The sequence below is a fragment of the Electrona antarctica genome (assembly GCF_951216825.1).
Source record: "Electrona antarctica genome assembly, chromosome: 14".
Taxonomy (NCBI): domain Eukaryota; kingdom Metazoa; phylum Chordata; class Actinopteri; order Myctophiformes; family Myctophidae; genus Electrona; species Electrona antarctica.
The window spans coordinates 36,527,045-36,548,146 of NC_136795.1; the positions used below are offsets into that span (position 1 = coordinate 36,527,045).

At 45.3% G+C, this 21,102-nt stretch overlaps 1 protein-coding gene across 1 annotated transcript in view; it reads right to left on the reverse strand.

Annotated features, from left to right (window-relative positions):
- cacng2a (calcium channel, voltage-dependent, gamma subunit 2a) overlaps positions 1–21,102 on the reverse strand; it is a gene marked incomplete at both ends in the record, with an annotated part of 86,457 nt that overhangs the window by 3,546 nt on the left and 61,809 nt on the right. The window lies entirely within an intron of this gene.

Here is a 21,102-nt window from a genome sequence, read left to right on the forward strand (position 1 = left end):
TCTAAACCAATCAGAGCGTCACATCCCTCCAGGCTATGGGACGTAAAAATCTGTCTCATGCAGTGAGTGACGGAGAGACGTGTAGCAAAGCCAGGGGATTATTCTAACTTTATACACAACCTATATACATATTTTAGAGTGATGATTACGTCTAAAACGAGCAATACACTGTCTGGATGTCATCTTGAATGAGATTAAAAACGGAGTAGTTCTGTAATCAACACCAGCTGTGTTTGGAGGGCGATGCAGCAGCTTCATTTTTATTGGCTATTATTGATGTGTACCTCTACACGTCATCACGCAGTACATTTTCGTTTTAAGGAAATAATTAAAAAATATTTTGTATGGACTTTTGAAAAATACACAAGAATGAAAAATGTCCCAATTTGTTTGCATCCATTGTTAGTATGCCCATATGATCACTCGATATGGTCAAAGTGTGAAAAACGTATTTTTCATTTCACTACACCTTTAAACCAAGCCCCCAGAAGGGCTTGCCAACGTTGAATCGCTCGGCCCTACTGGTCAGAGCTGGGACTGCAGACAGGCCCGTGCATTTAGCACAAGGAAACCCTGTGCAGCTGGAGTTTAACATTGAGCACTTCCGCATTTTGGACACCAAATTTTGGTGTCCATATAAAAACAATGCGGAAGTAGACCGTTCTTCCAGGTGCTTCAAAACGCCATTGAGCAACTTCCATCGAAATGAATAGCAGGGGGTGGGACAGGCCGCCCTCTATCCTTTATAACTGACTTGAACCCTTGTGGAGTGTCACTGTGGGCTCGCCCTGACATGCACCCTCCCAGAGGTAGGTGGAGCTCTCTGACCCTTGGCAGGTTGATTGAGGGGCGCCTACTCAATCAGGCTGAAATGACGACTGCTGTGTCTGTCTAATCAAGCAATGCATGACACCTGTGTTCTGAGCAGCCAGGGATAAAACTAAGGCCAACCTGCTCGGTCAGAGGCTCATTCTCCTGGGATAGGAAACGCATTGTCGGCACTGTTCTCAGCAAGATATTCATTGTTACTGAATATATTCGAATAATAGTGTCATTCTGTAGAGTAGACTGTAGGCAACCTCTGGAGACTCAGAATATGGAGTGAAAGGACTGTCTGTTGTGAAATGCCCCATTGGGGAAGAAGATTTAAGTTTGTTTGCATTACTCCCCCACCCTGCCTTTGTTCATTTCCCTTTAATAAATTACACTTGTTTTTGAAATTTAAGCCTATCTGCCTACTTGGTCAATAGTGTCTGGCTGCAACCGGAGTCCCTCAGGGCTCTTTACTCTTTTTGTTTTTGTTTACGCTCCACATTAAAATAGCCGATCTGCAAGCTCAGACCATGTTGCGTTGTGACGCGTTGTCAGCATTTAGATCTGCTATTTTCTGCGAAAGCTTTACTCAGAATATGCGACTATGTATAGGTGGTTAAACACTCAGATTTTCTGTGAGAGTACTTCCTAATCAACGCTCCATCAAGACTGTGAAAGACTCCATCAACACTGTCTATGAGTGTGTAGCTGTTATCCAACCTTACGCAATCACCACGCCTGACTCCCCCCTCTGTCGGGAGTCCCAGGGGATGGCAATTGCCACCCACTAGCATTCACATTTAACTGCAAATTCAGTTCTTTTGTGCATATTTTCTCCACCTCTGAATATGCTTTTTCTTTTGTTGATATTTTTTTGGAGCTTTTCTGCCTTTATTTCGGTATTTAGTACAGTGTATAGGGACAGGAAACGGGGAGAGAGATGGGGAGTGACACACAGCAAATGTCAGCGGGCTTGGGAATCGAACCCACAACTCACTGTCTGGCTGCATTAAAGCCTATATACGGTGTGCGCCTTAATCACGTAGTCATCAACCCCGAGCATTCTTTACAGATTCATCAGATTTTCATCGTATGCACCTCAATTCATCTACATGAGACCTGACATGTCATAGACTTGAGTTTTCTTGTCTTGCAACCACATATTTAGCCACTTTCCACCTATTTTGGGGTCATTCTAGGCGAAATGGCACGTTTTTCAAAAACGTTTCATTAAGAAAAGAAATTGAAAAAATAGATTAGCTTGCAGATGGGCTATTTTCACTCATTTCACGTAACGTTCTTGTCACCTTAGATTTTCCTGAAATGACTCTCTCTCTCTCTCTCTCTCTCTCTCCTTTTTTTTTCTCACACACTCTTCAGCAGCCCACTTGTCCCTAGACTGGATAGGCAAGTTGTCTGCATTGTGTGGTGTCATGTAAAAGGCTGTTCACACAGGTGCTATGGGGCTTTGGCATGTGTATTAGCAGGGCTGCAGTGCAGGGGGATGCAGCTTTGTGTCCTTGAAACAAACTGATGTCCTTGCAGCTAATTATCATGAAGCAAGATGTGGAAGGTGGGGGGAAATGATGTTATTGATGAAGGCTAATGGGGTTTCTCTTCCATCCTATAATGCTGACATGGTCCCCTGTGTAGAACGGACCAAGGCTTTGGCTTATAGGGAGTTCTGCTGTGGTTCCAGGTTGACTTTTTAAATGCATATATACTACTGCTACAGTCTTAAAACCCGGAAGTGAGTTCTTGATGGCTTTCCCAGACAGATTTCGGATGCTTTCTTACCATGGGTCTTTTCAATTTCTGCAGAAAATAAGTCGTTAATGTTAATATCAGAAACGTTTTGTTCTATACGACATGTTGTTGTTTATTACTTGTATTGCAAAAGATTGTTGTGACATTTGGGGTGGCGGTGCAGGGGAGAGGTTCCTGCCCACCACAGACACTGGGGTTGAATTCCACCGTGGTGCCTCCTGCTTTGGGGTTGAACTCCACCGTGGTGACTCCTGCTTTGGGGTTGAACTCTACCGTGGTGACTCCTGCTTTGGGGTTGAATTCCACCGTGGTGCCTCCTGCTTTGGGGTTGAATTCCACCGTGGTGCCTCCTGCTTTGGGGTTGAACTCTACCGTGGTGCCTCCTGCTTTGGGGTTGAACTCCACCGTGGTGACTCCTGCTTTGGGGTTGAACTCCACCGTGGTGACTCCTGCTTTGGGGTTGAACTCCACCGTGGTGCCTCCTGCTTTGGGGTTGAATTCCACCGTGGTGCCTCCTGCTTTGGGGTTGAATTCCACCGTGGTGCCTCCTGCTTTGGGGTTGAACTCTACCGTGGTGACTCCTGCTTTGGGGTTGAACGCCACCGTGGTGCCTCCTGCTTTGGGGTTGAACTCCACCGTGGTGCCTCCTGCTTTGCCGGGCACTCCAAGGAACACAACTGGTTGTGTTTGCAGTTGAGAAGGCAGCCAGCGAGGTCGATCTCTGTCGCTGCACTAGTGACTCCTACAGGTTGGCTGGGGTGTCTGTTCAGCTGCGGGCTGAACTTGAAGGGAGTCATGTTCCTCCTTCCTGGTTTGAAACAGCTCACGAGCTGCTGGTGACTTCATGTACTGTATATCGGAGGAGACTTGCGGTCTACATACCAGTGGTTCTCAACCTTTTTTTTCCCCCTTGGAGTCCCCTCTTACATCTGACAAAGCTGAAGTGCATGCTTCACACACGCATGATCACACACACGGCCACACACGCACACGCACACGCACACACGCACTCTTTTGCTACAGGACCCACTGCCGTCACAAACAGCTGATGCTATTCAATTAACGCAGGGCTATATAGTAGAAACTAGAAACCTGCATGTGTAAAGACGAAGTATTCCAATGCGTCTTTGGGGTTTTTTTGTAGGTCACCTCCGCCCGTCCTGCCAGTCAGCTCTCCCACTCGCACTCCTTTAGCCCCCCTCTCCTGATTAACATGGACACGCTTAAACTTTCATCAGGCTGGTTAAATTTTCACCACCATCCCTCCACCACGCAGCTGCCACCTCAGCACTTTCCTCCCCGTAGCTTTTCCTCAAAGTGCTGACACGTCGGGCCGGCCGGGCATCTTGTGCACTGAACCCTTGTGCGCCTTCACCTCCGCGGGGACCAGGAGCTCCTGGCGACCCATCTGCCTCACTACCTATCCCCCCCCCCGCCTCTCCCCACACCCGCCACCTTCCCCCTCCTCCTCCTCCTCGCCCCAACGCACCACCACAGCTCTGTGGGAAACACCACCCTGGGCCTGAGAGACAGCAGCCAACAGCTGCAGTGGGGGAAAGAGGGGGAGAGAGAGAGAGAGAGAGAGAGCCAAGTGATGGCCGTGGCTGGCTGGCCTGCTCATCACTCACCCTCCGCTAGGCTTTCAACAGTAACTACAGGAAGGATGGTGACAGATGAGGCCTACCATCGCGCTGCTTTCTTTGTGCAGTATTCATCGCTGCTGCTCTTACATCGGCATGAGCATGGTTTAATTATTGCCTGCTACAAGCCGTGCTGAAATAGCCATCTGGAGAAAAGAGCTAGGCTAGGAGGTACATGAGATTGGGTTGCTTTTGACCAAGCTGTTTTTGTTTTTAGTTTTAGTTTTTTGAGGGGCGCTATCCCCTCCTGTGTCCAGCTTTTAGTGTGTGTCTACACACTTGTCCTACACAAACATTAAATTCCCATTGACAATGAATGGAGAATTTTACGTCAGTGTTCAAAGTTTTACGGCATCATAGTGAAATTACGTCATTTTACGTCATAGTGTAAACACAAACATTGCGCAGCACAAACATTGATGACGAAGGTGAGGACGCAAATTGTGATTGGCCGGAATGAGATGATGTATGATGATGTACGATGATAAGAGCACCCCTCACTTCACACGGGTGTGATTTTTTTCATTATTATTAAATAAAAATAATTGTCCTCTGCATTTCACCCATCCTTAACACTGGGAGCAGTGGGCTGTCACCTATAGCGACCATCTGGGAGAAAATGGGTGTTCAGTGTCTTGCTCTATAGAGCGTCGCAGTCCCGCCCCCTACCATGGCCCAGGAAATGATTCTCCGTTCATTTTCCTCATAGACATTTCAGAAAGTATTTATTTAAAGACGTTTACGCCGCGGACAAAGCCAACTCGAGTCGTGACAAATCATGACTACAAACACAATTTTTTGGGCCGAACAAATAATTAGAAAGAAGAAAAAAACGGCAGGTTAAAACACTTTTTTTGTTGTTTTTCTTCTTTGTAATTATTTGTTTGGTCCAAAATATTGTTTGTGTTGTCACGACTCGAGTTGGCTTTGTCCGCGGCCTAACCGTCTTTAAATAAATACTTTTTGAAAAATGCATTGGGATTCATTTCCTGGGCCATGGTAGGGGGCGGGACTGCGACGCTCTATTACCTTGGCGTCAACATCAGACTTTGACTAATGTAACAGTGTCTTTACAGGACTGAAGTTGGTTCAGAACACAAAGAGTGGAGCATATCACTCCAGTTGGTTCAGAACACAAAGAGTGGAGCATATCACTCCAGTTGTTAAATCCTTACACTGGCTCCCTGCTGTGTGTCAAATCATTGATTTCAAAATACTACTGTTGGTCTGTAAAGCTTTAAATGGCTTAGGACCAAAATACGTGTCTGATCTTGTATGACATCATGAGCTGAGCCACCCAGACCTCTCAGGTCATCTGGGAAAGGCCTTCTTTCTATTCCTATAAATGTGGGGAAGTTTTTATGCACCATATATCTGGAAGAAACTCCCAGAAAACTGCCGGTCTGCTGCCTTTAAAACACAACTATAAGACCTGCTGCCTTTGATTGAGTTATGTTTCTTCTCTCTTTTCTGTATAGGCTAAAACGATTTTTACTTATTTCGTTTTATGGATAATAATGTCATTCTATAATTGTGTTTCCCTTGCTTGATGTTCTGTGTAAAGCACATTGAATTGCCTTGTTGTTGAAATGTGCTAGACACAAATAAAACTGCCTTGCCTTGCCTGCCTCGCCTCAAGGACACCTTGACATGAAACCAGAAGGAGCTGAAGCTCGAACTGGGGACTTTCCGGTTCCCAGATGGCTGCTATACTTCCAGAGCCACTGCGTTTAATTCTTAGTTGAACGTCTTTGTGGTCCTATGACAAAGCAGGTTCTAAACTCTGTGTACAAACGTGTAAATGGTGGTCGGGTCATCAACTGACAGAGATGTCATGTGTATAGCTGAGCTCATTCCCACATGCATCAATCCTTTGTCACGATGATCATTTCTTTAAAGGCTAATTTATTTTTAGCCTTTACTGTCGACCGGGCGATTTCTTTCTGTTTTAAAAGAAGTAATTTTCGACGGCGACACTTGTCAAAAGGGTCCTGCGTTCAGTCATCCTCCAGACAGCGATAGAGATTGAGCCTCGCTCTGTGTGAATACCTTAATGTCCTTATTCTTTACTTAACTCTGTGTGAATACCTTAATGTCCTTATTCTTTTGCTTCCATTCTTCTTTCACCCATCTGTGTCCATCTGCTGTTTTTTACACCCTTTCTCATCCCACAAGCTTCCTCCTCACTTCACCACTACCTCTCCTTTTCCATTTCTCTCTCTCGCTCCCTCTCTTAACTGACACTCGGTCTGGGCACAAGACAATTTGTGAGATAAAGTGCCGTCTGCCCTTGCACTTCCACTACCCCCCCCCCCCCCCTCCCCTCCCCTCCCCATCTTCTTTATCTGCTCCTGTTCTCCGTCCTCCTTGTCTCCTGTGCGTAGACCAGAGAGAATTGTGGCGTTTAGGGTTACAGGTGGAGGTGATTAAATATTAAGCTGTCCTGAGAGTTGACCCTGCTCCTCTGTCCCCTTCCAAACACGTCAGTCCTCCTTCATTCCCTCATCTCTCCAGCCAACCCGCTGCCTCTCTCCCCCCCTCCCCTACATCCAGTTAACCCTGGGGGTATTGACGTGGGCAGTCACAGCACATTACCTGGGAGAGGACATTGGAACTCCTTCCCATCCATCAGCATCATTTGCACAGAGAAAGGCGGGATAAAGGGCCAGCCAAACGTATTGATTGTTGACACCGAGGGTGTTTAATAGCGCAGGATCTGAAGGTGATGGCAAAGTTGAGAAATCCTAAAAATGATCTGACTGTTGGCAAACTGTGGTTCACTGAGAGTGTGCTGAGATAAAACAACCAAATGATTCATCTATCATGTTCACTCATTCAAATGTTAAATATACAAAAACACAGATTGATTCCATAATGAAACATATTGTTTCAGACTCTCTAATATAAAGGGAAGCTTTGAGAATTGTCAGCTTCACTGTATGGCAGAGTAACAGAGACATTTTGAACGTGGTTAGACTTCTGACAAGAACGTTTTTGCAAGCAACGTTTGTTTTGCCTGGAATGCTTTTCTGATGCATTCTCTGCATTACCAGTATTGTGGGGAAATAATTAACAGTAGCAGATCTACATGCTCACAATGCCTTGCAACACGACGCGCTGTGAGCTTGTAGTTCTGCTATTTTCAGCGAAAATATTGAATGTAGAGCAAAAATCACACCCGTGTGAAGTGAGGAGCGCTCTTATCATCGTACATCATCATGATGTAAAATAGACACTATGCCTATTTGCTCAGACATGACGTAACATTCTCCATTAATTGTCAATGGGAATTTAATGTTTGTGTAAGACGAACATCTACACTAATAGCTGAATATAGGAGAGGCTAGCTAGCGCCCCTCAAAAACAGATGTCACTAATATAGAGCCCTGAGGGACTACGGTCAACCTAGTACATGCATGCTCAGTAGCACACTCAAAAGTGCAGTGACCTTCACATTGACCTTCCGTGGGTTGGGGCTGGATTTTGCAGCGCCATGTGCCCCTGGGTTTGGCTATCCGTGCTCTACCTCAAAAGAAAGCTCCCCACAGAGTCTTCATGCCAGAATACACTCTATTTTACACATAATATTAAATACGTCAGCCAAGTGTTCACATGGCATACATATGAAATTCGGAAAGGCATTTCCATCAACATCTCGGTTGTTTCCGGTGAGAGCGCGGGCAAGACCCGAAGATGGAAATTCTCTGAGGAAGACAGGGTGATAACTGTGCCCCAAGGCTCTGCCTGAGAGACCTCCCATTTAGAGCCCATCTCTCCTCACCAAATACTGACGGCTTCACATCTTCACTCTCCATCTTTCGAGCACCCAGGCTGAGCCCCCTGTCACAAATTTGGATCCTGCCTGGAGGGATGTTAAGCATGGCAGCACCCCGGAGGGAAGGTAGACAGACAGGCAGGCTGACAAGATGACAGATAGACGGGGATCGTCTCAACTCGGCTGGCGAAAGGCTTAGGGTGCAAGAGGGAGCACTATGGTAGAACATTGTGTTCATTTGTTCAACGCTCCTGTTGTGTGATAATGTGTGCATGTATATTATGTGCTGGACTGTATGTGGCAGAAAGTGCCATGTATGGCCGCCATTGTCATCCTCATCAGTGGTGTAATAGTGATATTTTTTCTTTCGCTACCACAGCATTTCAATGACGTCACGTGCACGCACGAACATGCGTGCGCCTCATAGTTATAATATATCGGTGCGCCTACATGTGCACAGCACATGCTATAGAGTGTGACAAATGTATTCATTCACACGACCATAAAACTGGTAAAGGCTGGTATAGTATGTGTTCTGACATTCCATATGTTGATCCTTCCCCACCCACCCGTCCTTCCTGTTCTGGCATTCCATATGTTGATCTGACCTCATCAAACCCTGTACACTCAAGACACGCTCCATATATGGCCAGTACAGAATTCATTCCATATGTTGATCTGACTGTTGAGCTCGCCCAGCGGTCTGCCATCTGCCGTCACCCCGGCGGATGTGTGCCCTCAGGACGTCTTACTGATTATTATACTATTACACTCATACTTAAGCCAGGGCTTAATAAGTAGAGACACCAGACCGATTCTGTCACTCAATGTGATTCACATTCCCCCAAACGGTCAAACCGGAACCGGAAAAAAACAAGCCAACATTGGCGGGAAATAAGTGGGACATGGCAACCCTGCCATTGATATGCACTAGTTGCGTCGGCAGCTTTTGTAGCTTGGTGAATGTATCCAACTTTTGTTTTCTCACCTCCGTCTTTCAGCAGCCCATTGACTGGGCTTCCCAACAGACGCTGCGCTTCTGTCATGCGGACCGGGGACGAGTTCTAGCATGCACGCACGTGCACTGTTCCCTTCCGTACCTGCGTGTGCACGTCAATTTATTTGGTACCACGCCGTGGTACTGCGTTCTACGAGCATGACACCACTGATCCTCATCATGATCATCATCATCATCTCAAACTCATTGTAACAGCCATTGCAATGCGGCTGTTAGAATCTATAGAATGCCCGTTCAGGAGGGCTGATTACTTCAGTCTATCATCTCAGCCCAGAACAACTTTATTCGGACGGAGTGCTGCGCTAGAATGGTCACTTTTTTCCTGGGAGAGAGAGAGAGAGAGAGAGAGGGAGAGCGGCAGGGATTCTCCTGTGTGGTAAAAAATCTGTCAATCTCCGGCTACTGCTGCCGCTGCTGGAAAGCAGTGACCCTGTCCAAATGAAAACTTTGACCTCCCTCCTAATAGCTAACGATGGCAGTATAGCGGTGGTTTCTGAAGCCCTCGCCACAGCCCCACATGAAAGGCACAGGGCTAATCAGCGATGCACTCGGGAGCCCTGCGATTAGCACCGAGGTCGCCGTTTTCATTTGGCTCGAGGTCATAATCAGAAAGAGCAGAGCATCTTCCCCTTTTCTCCCCATGACACCCCCCCCCCCCCCCCCCCTTCGCACCCAGTCCATGTGACACCCAGCACCCCACAGGGGAGCATCTCCCGCTCTGAACACCATTCCCTTCAGTCCCCTGTCTCTTCTGTTCAGCACTTTGGAATACCTCCTACTAAACACAAAATCATAACTTGCTTTCATCCATGCACTCAATGTGATATCAGTCCAACTCGGTTTTTTTCTTCCAAATCTTTCTAAAAGTTTCAAAAATAGTTACTGTACAAACTCATGACGTGTGCATGTGTGTGCATGTGTGTGCATGTGTGTCGTGTGCATGCATGTGAGTGAGAGAGAGACATGCTGTGAGCTTGCAGGTCGACTAGTTTCACTGTTCGAGTTCATCGTAGTAGGGCTTAATAAGTGATTAACATGTCTGAATAACACAAGTGTGTGTCTGTGTGTCTGTGTGTCGTGTTGCGTGCGTGCGTGCGTGCGTGCGTGCGTGCGTGCGCTTGTATGGGTGGTGAGATGTGAGGAGGGGGACTCCAAGGAAAAAAGGTTGGGAACCTGCACTGCTCTGATGACCCGACCAGGGAATTGAAACCCGACCTCACAATCTCAGGGCAGACACTCTAACCACAAGGCCACTGAGCTGGCTAATGATGCTTAGTCAACATTAACTCACGTACGTTGAGTAATGTTTTATGTTTTTGACTTAAAATATAAACAAATGCTGAATCTAAAAATAAAACCATTAATAATAGGAAAATGTTAACGCACAATTATGGCCAAAGCTGTGAATAGACCTGATCATAGCATGGATGTAAATTATGAGAAAGGTCCACCAATGGGAATGTATATGCTTAACACAGACACGACAAAGCATTCTTTATTATCCGAGAGAAACTGGCCGTATTTAGTGTGCCGCAAAGAACGTGGGCACGTGGGCGGCTTTATCTGCCCGTCGTCCTGTTCATGCAGCATGCACTATAGTGGAGGAGATGCCTGCAGCCCTGACAGTATATGTGCCAGCCTACTCACAGAGACACAGGGTGAGAGCGGATGCTCAGCTGTGTGTACTGTGTGTATTGATTGGCACAACTACAGCTTATAGGCTGGTGCCCTGGCACTTTTGAACATTGACACGGCTCTTACACAAACAGGCAACTTAACACTTCCAGTGTGTCGTTTTTTCTTTTCTTTTCAGAATAAAGGCGCTAGAGTGCCCAGACTGCACAGGCAGATTTTACTCTGAAAAGCCCCGCCTTCCATTTCCCCCCCCAAAACCGTGAGGTATAATCTTCCGTTACTACTTTGCGCTGTCACATCTCAACTCTCTCTAGAAACGTTCAAATCATCCCGTCTCCAAACGAGATGATTGGTCAGAAATGATGACAGAACATTGCCGTTTTATCAAAACCATGGAGAGCGCCGTATATAGATGTAGAGTAAAGAGACACTTCAGTCGGGCAGCGCAAAACATGTCTAGGAGCACTGACGAAGGAATGGCCAAGCAAAAATAACGTTACTGTATTGCACCATTTGAATCAGAATCTTACTTTCGGTAAATAATAGTAGTACACAGCCTGAGTACACAGAACACCGTTTAGTTAGATCATGTAAGCGATCGCTGACATTAACGGCACAATAAAGTCACATTGAACAGCACTATTCAGGTCAGGGCAGTGCTAAATATGTATGACACACACCGCACGCACACACGCACGCACGCACGAACGCAGAACAAGACATGAAATAAATATGCAGAGTTCTTTTCACAAAGGCATCTCTTTGAAGCTCTTTCTCCCTCTCTCCCTGTCTTTCTTTCTTTCCCTCTCTCTCTCTTTCATTGACAGCATTGAGAGGAAATTAGCATTGGCTCTTAATCAGCCTCCCCCAGCCCTGAATGTGCTGATGTGCAGGACAGGGTCATACTAATCAGGTGCCTCAGCTCCCAGGCACATTGATTTAATACTACAAACGCTTATTAATCCCCACCACACCATCACCTCTTCCTCCTATTCCTCAATACTAATGTCTCATTTACACTATGTCATACGACACACAGTGTCGCATGCTGAAAATAGCTGATCTACAAGCTCACAGAGCTACATCAGGCTCCAGCCCTTGCACCTTGTCCTCATCTTGACCAACAGGCCTGATGTCCCAAGCAGCCCTGGCATCTTCTGCTGCGTTCAGAATCAGACAGGCATCTGCTTCAATAGAAGCCAGCGACATCATCCGACATGAAGCTATACAAAGCAAATCCGACACACCGCAAAAGATACAGAGCTACAAATTAAAAAAAGTTGACGACGAAGTGCAAACCAATCAAATTGATTTGTAGCCTTGCAGAGCAGAACGACTGAGTGGCTAGGCTAGCGGTTTGCATGGGACGTTTGCGGTCGTCGTGGATAAATCTGGCATAAAAGAATTGTGAATTTCTATCGAATATTAGTTAGTTTTTAGTTCATATTAGTTTCAATGAAATTGAGTTGACGTGTTTTTTTTGTTTGTTTTTTAAGGGCAACTGTTATTAATCGCAATATTACACCCGAGGGTGTGCTTTTGCCGTGATTATTGGGACTTACGGCTTCCTCCGACATATGTCACTATATGGACGTACGCTTGGTGACGTCAACGACCGTGTGAGCAACACCGATACAAAGATACAAAGCTACAAATATGCTATGCACAGATTTGTATCATTTGCATCTGCTCGTGTGAACGTACCAAGATTCATTCATTTCTGTATAAGAGTGGGAATCATCACTGAGCAAACTAGTCTGTGTAGTGGAACAGGTTGCATACAGTATTATTGTACACGGTTGCCAACTGTTCAGTAAACCTTGGAGTCAGAGCTATTTCCTCCACACAGCTTCATCGGTTTCTGATGGCTGCAAACCACTACTTACATGAGATCCACAGTATTCGTTTTTTAGGGGCATGAGAGCAGAGCGTGTGAAGAGGGTCATGAAGAGGGTCATTTGCATGAGTCTCACGCTCCATGCACAATACTGACATGGTCAGTATCTCCCAGGCTGCGGGCCCGGCAGGCTTCAACATGTCCACCATTGTGCCCCCTCCCCCCAAGAAATCCAAGGTGACATGCAGTGGTGGAAAGTAACTAAGCACACTGTACTTAAATACAATTTTGAGGTATTTGTACTTTACTTAAGTATTTCCAATTTCCAGTACTTTTACTTCTACTTATACATCTCAGAGGCTAATATTGTACTTTTACTCCAAAACATTTATTTGAAAACGTTAGTTTATACTAGTTACTTTGTATATATTTGAATATTATTTAAAAACAACGTACAGTAACCACTCCACGCCTTATACAGTAAAAATGCCGGACATTTGAAAATACAAGCTTGTATTGTAGATCTGCTATTTTCAAAATATTTTTTATACATTTGAAAACATGAAATGGGACATTCTGCATAATGAGTACTTTATACTATTACATTTTGATGCCAATACTTTTGTACTTTTACTCAAGTCAATTTAGAATTCCGGGCATATTTCTACATTGCATTATTGATATACTTTTACTTAAGTAAGACATTTGAGTACTTTTTCCACCACTGGTTACATGAACGAGACCTGTCGCTCTCTCCCCAAATAGTCAGCAAATGATTTGAGAAGCTGTTGAGAGAATATATCTGCTCCACACTGCCTGCCTCACTGGACCTGTCGCACATGCATGACAAGGAGCTGAAGGACAAGTACGTGCGTACAGTATGTTGTTCGTGGACTACAGCTCAGTTTTCAACACCATAGTCCCAGCAAGACTTGACACAAAGCTCAGAGACCTAAAGCAACACTGAGCCCTATTCTCTTCTCCCTGTACACACATGACTGCACAGCGAGCGACTGAGCGACACACAACTCCTCCTACCTCATCCTGAAGCCTGCTGATGCCACGACAGTGATAGGTCGGATCATCACCAGCGAAGATGAGTCTGCCTACAGAGATGAGATCAGTTTACTGGCACTCTGGTGCCAGGAGAACAGACTCACCCTCAACGTCGACAAGACCAAGGAGGACTTCAGGAGGCCAAGGAGAGGGCATGCGTATGTCTTCATCAATGGAGTTGCAGTAGAAATGGCCAGCGAGTTCAAGTTCCTCAGAGTACAAATTGAGGAGGATCTCAAGTGGGATACCCACACCACGCACGTGAGGAAAAAGGCCCAACAGGCAGCAGCAACTATACTGGTTTCGCCGCCTGAAGGAGTAAGGAGTTATCCCTCGCATGTTCAGATTGTACTACGACAGCTCCATTGAAAGCGTCCTGTCAGGCTGCGTTACAGCCTGGTGTGGAAACTGCACTGCCTGAGAAGAGGAAAAACCCCACAGAGGGTGGTGCGGTCACAGAGTGCACAATGGGAGACGAGCATCCCTCTCTCCAGGAACTGTACAAGAAGATGTGCGTAGTTGAAGTAGCCTGGCTAATAAGCCAGACTCAAATCACACTGTCCTGTGGTATTTGAGTCTGGAGATGCTGTGTATGGATCTTGTTTCCCGGGGGGCGGGTTCAAACATTCTCTCTTTGACGCAATTGGTCAGAGCTACTGTCAGTCAAAGGTCTCAAGCATTGAACGTCACTGTACCAAAGCCCGCCTACATTGCATACCGTGTCCCGATTGGCCACACCAGTTCTCTGGTGTAGGAAATGGGAGTACAATTGAGCCTCTCCAGACCGTAATCCGCCGGCAGGCAATTTTCTTTTTGCCAACGGCTGATTCGGTCTGGCTTATTAGCCAGGCTATAGTTGAAGCACAGCGCATCATCAAGGACAGGCACCACACCAGCCACAAACTGTTAAAAACCCTACAACGACTGTGGCGTGGCCGTTGTATCAAGGGCCAGACCAACAGCTTCACAAGGCATGACCACCGCCTGTCATCAGGCCGTCCTTGGAGTTTTGCTTCTCTCATGGACCTAGACCAGTAACATCAGTGGTTGAACTTGAACTTGACACTCACTTGCACCATAATCTCACATACAGTACAACACACTGATACTCTTCTTACACCATAATGTTTATATAACAGTGTACTGTATACCAGCTGCTATGCTCATATCTAATTACTAATACCTCTACCTCATGTATATACAATAATGTTCAGATGGATATGCTATGTGTAAATATGTAGATACCTTGTTGTCTGTCTTTTATTCCTACTTTTTTGTATTCCTTCTCCCCTAGGAAGTATAGTGTCCGTGCATACTGTATATGTCACCATTTTCAGCCTACACCTTAGCCTGTAGCACTTGCCCTAGCCTTGACGACCTTGCAGGCTTATGCAAATTCAAAAATATAATTTAGATGCCAGATTCATTTGTAGACCTGGCATCCTATAGTGTGTATAGTTTCAATGTACAGATTATTTAGTTTTTTGATATATATACGGCTTAGACCGATGATACTCTCGGTTTACATACTGTATGATCCCAGATGGCCAGATCACACTATTTGATGCTCACACAACGTTGTCAGCTTGTAGTTAGTAGATTTTCAATGTGAGGGGGGTAATATTATGCTATTGGCTGTTTGTATTCTTTTTGGAAAGAAATATAAAAATATTCCTATGGAAAGGCTATATCATTTTACTTATATTAACCCTATAAACAATTTAGTATAATTTAGTATATGTAAGGTTTTGCCCACTCAAATGGTACCTCATTCGATAATCCCCACACAACCCCCACACAACTTCCGTGAACCGACTTCACTGTAGTAGCATTTTCATAAATTATATTTGTACTTAGAGGCTGTCTGCTGTAGTGAAAGTTTATAGTTAGAGAAATTCAAAGTCCAGCTGTCTGCCGTCCAGCCTCTCCCACCCCTCACTGGGGAAAATTCCGGGCGGAAAAGGGGTGAGTTGTCCTGTTACCCCCTATGCAATCCCTATACATTATACAATATGCCTACAACCCTACCAACTCTCACACATAGAGCGAGAGACACACAAATTACCCTCTTCCACTTCACTCTTTGGCCAAGGGAGATATATTAGGCTTCTTGTCTAATCAACTTCAATCAACTTTGATTTGGGTACAATCGGTTTTGGAGTGAATTATATTTATTTATTTATTTTGTAGGCACTTAGCATCCATCAGGCAGATTTTGTAGTAGAGAGAGAAGCCTTGAATGAATGCAACTATTAACTAATCACAGTTATGGGCTGCAAATGCCAAAAGTAGGGCTAATAGTGTTGTCATGTGCATTAATAGTGTTGTCATGTGCATTGTCATGTGCACATTCATGTCAGATGATCAAGTTTCTAGTTTTGATTTGATTCAACCAAACACATTGCTTTGAGAAACAGCAACACAAGTTAGCTGTGTTGCTTAGTAAAAAATAAATGAGAAGAAGAAAAAAATAACAAGAAGAAACAAGCCGTTTACAAGCGGCAATTACTCATTACCCCATTTTTTTTGATGATGTTGAATAATTACCGGTATATTCTTTTCTATAATTCCTCATAGGAATTTGTAACATCCCAGTGTCTGAATAGAGACCAGCAGCCACACATATGGCAGATAATCAATCGCCTCCATCTTTCTTTCAATTTTACAACCATAAAGCATGTGAGTCAGGTGGCCCAGTTCAGTTGTGACTTATTCCTGACTGTATGTGAAAATGATGACTGCATATCATATGAAAGCACCATAAGTGGAGTCAATTTTCGGTGTTGCACAAATACAAACAACCCGTTCTATTGAAAATAGTGACAGTTACATGACTTATTATACTAACGCAAATTATTTCCTATCATGTACCAAGATTGAAAATGAAGGCGAATCACTTTCTTCAAGAACTATAGTATGAGAATGCACAATCCTACACAGAGCTGCCTCTACGCCTGTACTTCAGTGAACTTCACAGCCACAGACAGACAGACACCAGGATACTGACACCAGGATACTGACACCAGAAATACTGACACCAGGATACTGACACCAGGATACTGACACCAGGATACTGACCCCAGGATACTGACACCAGGATACTGACACCAGGATACTGACACCAGAAATACTGACACCAGGATACTGACACCAGAAATAGTACTGACACCAGAAATACTGACACCAGGATACTGACACCAGGATACTGACACCAGGATACTAACCCCAGGATACTGACACCAGAAATACTGACACCAGAAATACTGACACCAGGATACTGACACCAGAAATACTGACACCAGTATACTGACACCAGAAATACTGACACCAGGGTACTGACGCTACAATACTGATGCTACGATACTGACGCTACAATACTGATGCTACGATACTGACCCCAGGATACCGACCCCAGGATACCGACCCCAGGATACTGACCAGGATACTGACCCCAGGATACTGACCAGGATACTGACACCTTGGATACTGACACCAGGATACTGACACTAGGATACTGACACCAGGATATTGACACCAGGATATTGACACCAGGATACTGACACCAGGATATTGACACCAGGATACTGACCCCGGGATACTGACACCAGGATACTGACACCAGGATACTGACACTAGGATACTGACACCAGGATATTGACACCAGGATACTGACACTAGGATACTGACACCAGGATATTGACACCAGGATATTGACACCAGGATACTGACACCAGGATACTGACACTAGGATACTGACACCAGGATATTGACACCAGGATACTGACCAGGATACTGACCCCAGGATACTGACCCCAGGATACTGACCAGGATACTGACACCTTGGATACTGACACCAGGATACTGACACGTGACACCAGGATACTGACACCAGGATACTGACCCCAGGATACTGACACCAGGATACTGACCCCAGGATACTGACCCCAGGATACTGACCCCAGGATACTGACAACAGGATACTGACCAGGACAGTGATGCCACTACTGTATCGTTTGGTCCGAATAACTAATATCAGGCTAAAGTACATACACACTCCTATGTATACATGTGCAGGACAGCTAGCTAGATACAATTGTAACTGTACATTCCTTGAATGCCGCCATGCTGCTGCTACAGTATTGGGCTGTAGCTGTTCCACTGAATGCTCTGTCACGTTAACATATCACACAGCATGTCAACACATCTCTCGAATGCACTGCACACACGCACGGACATGCACACACATGCACACATGCACGCACGCACACACACACACACACACACACACACACACACACACACACACACACACACACACACACACACACACACACACACACACTACAGACAGAGTAGTGCGGCAGATAGGCGGGTCAGTGGAACACTGAAGTCACTTCACATGACAGGCCTGGCTCAGACAATTAAAGCTCCCCCACAGACCACATTTCAATTACTGTAATTACCCTCCACTCCACTGCTGATGTCCCCATAGATCAAACCTACCCGTCTGCATGACAGCACTGTGCCCCGCGCCGCGCGCGCTCCGCTATCTCTCTTAACTTTGCATGGGCAGCCAGCGATGCAAGTAACCAGTGGTTGAAAAAGTAGTAAGTACGTTTACTCAAGTACTTCACTTAAGTACACATTTTTATGTACTTTTACTTGGGTAATGTGAATTTTGCAATACTTTATACTTACTAAATCCACTACATCTCAGAGGCAAATGTTGTACTTTTTTACTCCACCAAGCTCACAACACGTCGCAAGCTTGTAGATCTGCTATTTTTTAACAAATATTTGCACAAATCTTGGCAGTAATCTATAAAGGGGAGGCGTCCAAAGGCGTCCTGTGGCATGGAATGAGTTAAGTAGCCTACATTTTGACCAATACTTCAAGTGAACTCCTTGGCAAAAGAAGATGCCATCACAGTCAGATCTTGGCTGATCAATTCTGGTCAGCCTTTATCAAATTGCCAGGCGAAATTGGTAGACTGACAAGGACAACTTGGATTCAGGTCAAGTTGTGATGATAGTTGACCTCGAGAATCATGGCCCATTGGAAGGATAACTGAAACCTACCCTGTAAAGGAGCTTGTAGTGCTAAAGTCATTATTCCAGGTCGAGAATACATACGTTTCCAGATTAATCCCACTCCCTGAAATCACAGAAGTAAGTAAGCTAGCCTTGCCGAGCCATGAGGCCCATATATACAGGAGCCTATCTCCTGTATCTGTAGCGTGAGACAGCTTGATGTACAAGTAACACCCTGGACATGATGTACAAGTACACCCCCTGGACATGATGTACAAGTACACCCCCTGGACATGATGTACAAGTACACCCCCTGGACATGATGTACAAGTACACCCCCTGGACATGATGTACAAGTACACCCCCTGGACACAAGTACACCCCCTGGACATGATGTACAAGTACACCCCCTGGACATGATGTACAAGTACACCCCCTGGACATGATGTACAAGTACACCCCCTGGACATGATGTACAAGTACACCCCCTGGACATGATGTACAAGTACACCCCCTGGACACAAGTACACCCCCTGGACATGACGCTAGTATGTCGCAGGGACTTACCCCCAATCCAACCCTTGATGCTGAGTGCCAAGCAGGGCGGCACTCAGCATCTCAGCATCTCAGCAACTCAGCGTCTTTGGTATGACCCAAGGACTGTCTAAAGAGGATGAGACGCGAAGACTGTACGGGCGACGCCATGTTGCTTATGGAAGGAAAGAAACATGCGCAGTTGAGACCAAGGAAGCTGAACGCGGAAGTGTTGGCTGCATGAGCCCATTGCGCATGTTTCTTTCCTTCCATAGAGCACCATAAGCAACATGGCGCCGCCCGTACGGTCTTCGCTTCTTGTCCTCTTTAGACAGTCCTTGGTATGACCCGGCCGGTGATCGAACCTCCGTCCTCCCAGTCTCAGGGCGGAACACTTTAACCACAAGGCCAATGAGCTGAAAGTCACAGAAGAAACGTAAATATTTGCTGCACAAATCCGAGGGGTGGTGGCTGTTACAAACATAGATATTAAAAAATATAGATGCTTCATTAGCTGCAGTTCATTGGAACGACGTGTCTCCATTGAAGGAAGGAAGTCAAGCGGAAGTGCCATAGGGAAGCGCTGAAGGCACGCTGCGTCGCTGCCCAAGTGACGTCACTCATGCGACTCCTTCATATCTCTCGCTGTCACTCAACTGACTACTAGCCAATCACAGCGCGTCTATTCCGGGACTATACCATTTCACACATGGAAGCTTGACAAGCTTCCACTATGGATCTGTAGCATATTGAGTGGTCTATTCAAGCACTTTTGACCAGTTGCAGAAGATGAATGGAGAAGACCAGGCATGCCCTTATTTTTCTGTCATTTTATTAAGGACAAAAGCTTAGTTACCGAATTCATGCATCACTCCAGTGCTAGCCATCCCAGAGCAGTCCCATCATAGCCGTTCCCGATCTCAACTTGATCTCTCTGTCTCTGGATCTCCGGACATTTGAGAGACCCTTCATAATTCTCCAAATAGTGCATGTGGGGTGCGCGCTCCATAGATGCATTGTATGTGTGTACGGCTGTACGCACGCGCATGTGGGTTCCAAATGAGCTTCTTCGTCTAGACATGGCTGAATAGTGAATACTGAGTAGATGGTCATCTCTATAGGTTGTGTGACACAATGGCAATATAAACAAAGGTACCCACGGCCCAATTCAATAGCCTATCTCATAGCGATCCTTTACAATTTGTTCACTATAGGCTCTTCTTGGACTGGGGCACTAGACCAACAAATATCAACTTTTGGGTTCCCTATAGCAGCCAGTTGTTTGTCATCACCTATATCCGCACAGTAATATTACAGGAATATTACATGATGATTGTTCCAATACACAACACTTTGCAAGGAATCTTGGGAAAATTGTGCCTTCAATTTTGACACGCGCACCAGGGCCGGAAGAGCCCCTGGTGATGTCTATATGGTTACAAACTACAAGGTTCACTTCCCCTCCGCTCCACAAGGAGCCTCCACAATGGTTCAGGGGGAACCTGTGGTAGTGCCTCCCTCTCACTTCCTCCAAATACAAACAGGCCTGGATTCCCATATTCTCCCTTTGTCTCCAAGCACATGCACAGCAGGCCTGTGTGTTTGCATGCTGTGTGTTGCTGATGTTTGCCATGTGCCTGTTGAACTTGGTTTAATGTAAGTTCCAGTGTTTTACTTCCAGTCATGTGAATTATGTTTAAGAATAGATGGATTTGAATAGGTATTATGACTTATTTAATATTAGGAAATTACTAAATATGTGGCTAATTAGTATTTTAATGATATATACAGTTTATATTTATAATGTGATGTTTCATATGGAAAGATAATATAACTTGTTTCTTTGTCTTTGTAGATTAGAACCATGGCAATCATCCTGTGAAACCAAATGTCCATCACTATTTATTATCCAGAAAAATAAAGTGGATAATTGATTCCAAATCTTTGTTTCCTGGTGGTTTATGGCTCCAGTTAAACTTTAAAACCTATACTTTTA